The sequence below is a fragment of the Pundamilia nyererei genome, unplaced genomic scaffold (genome assembly GCF_000239375.1).
Source record: "Pundamilia nyererei isolate P.nyererei 1_Seehausen unplaced genomic scaffold, PunNye1.0 scaffold00464, whole genome shotgun sequence".
In the NCBI taxonomy this organism is placed as follows: Eukaryota; Metazoa; Chordata; class Actinopteri; order Cichliformes; family Cichlidae; genus Pundamilia; species Pundamilia nyererei.
In genome coordinates, this window is record NW_005187865.1 from 125,633 (window position 1) to 127,269 (window position 1,637).

Consider the following 1,637-nt stretch of genomic DNA (forward strand, 5'->3'; position numbering starts at 1 on the left):
ATAGTAAGATGTTCTGGCTTTGCGGAGGGCTTTCTTATAAAGCAGCAAACTATTTCTCCAGGCTAAATGATGATCCTCTAAATTTGTGACACGCCATTTCCTCTCCAGCTTACGAGTCATCTGCTTTAGTCAGGTACTTCTGATTAGAGACCTTAGTTGTCATGGTCCTGGGTCGATGACCCAGCGTTTTGAGTGCATTGTTATTATTTTCTAGTTTATTCTGATTTTGTATTAATTCTTTGGGTTTAGTTCTCGTGTCTTATTATCCCTACCTGTGTCTTCTCTCTGTGCTCTGTTCGTGTCTTTGAGTTTTGTGTTGTAAAACAGTCTGTGAGGTTCCTGTTTTACTTTGTAGGTCTGAGCCTCGTTATGCCCATTAGTTCCAGCTGTGTCCACCCCTGCGTGTCATTTCCTCATTACCTGGTTTGTATTTATAGTGTGTGTTTGCCTCTGTTTGTCGTTGTGCCGTCTGTGTATTTTGGTATTCCTTGCATCTCTCTGTGCTCCTTTCCCTGCGTGTCCTCACGTTTTCAGGTTTGTTTATTAGTTTTCCCAGTCTAGGCTTTAGTTGCTCCTTGTTCCTTATATCCTGTTTTGTACTTTCATTACAAATAAACACTTACTCACACCCCAGCCAGTACCTGCACTTTGGATCCTTTTCTCACTACACCACACGACTGCTGCCCCAGCCGTGACAGTACGGAGCAACCACAAAATGGATCCAGTGGACTTACCTGGAGAGAGCAATCTCGCACGCGTCTTACGCCTGGTGGACTGGATAACCCACACATCTAATGCCAGGGCAAAACTTGTGGGAATGAACATGACAGAAACAATCCTTGAAGGAAATCCCTATCTCCGCCAGGCTAGAGGATTTACGGACTTAATCGCCGATCTGCATGAAGCCCGGGAGGCGGTGCAGGGTCGGGAATCAGCTGACTTTGTCTGGCAGCAGCGAGCAATGGCCTTCCCAGAGCCGCCGCGTCAGTTTCACCTGCTGGAGATTTTGCCTGGCCCGCTGGATGTGGTTTTGCCCGGCCCGTTGGAGCCGGCACCCGCCAGTGTGTCAGCCCACAGCCGGATTTTGGTACTTCACTGCAGCTGGCTGTGGTGAATGAGAAGGACACTAGTATTGTTTCTGAGACTATTTTTTGGGGGGGCTGTGTGTTGTATGATGAAGGATAGCAGTCGTAGTTTACCTACCTCCATCATAACTGACCTCACCCAAGTGGGCATTTTTAAAACTTCCATGAAAGTTACAGGCTGTGTTTCTTCCGCTCCTTCTGAGCCTGGATTTGGTAACTCTGAGACAATTAACCCCACTCAGAGGATGTTAGGGACAGTTTTTCACCTGCTCCACTTCTGCTACAATCGGCAGTACAGTCAGCCACTCTGAGTGAGTCAGTCACTCACTCAGCCTGTAGTTTTGCCGTTAGACCAATTATCAGTTCTGTCATTAGCTCACTTATCAGCTCAGCCATCAGCTCTGCCATCTGTGCAGCCTTTAGTGCAGCCTGTAGCACTGTCTGCAGTTCAGTTACCTGCCTTCTCATCCACTCATTCCTCTATTTTGTCACCTGTAGAGCCTTTGCTTTTACCTGCCTCTGTAAAGGAAGCTATGGCAATACATCCTCGCC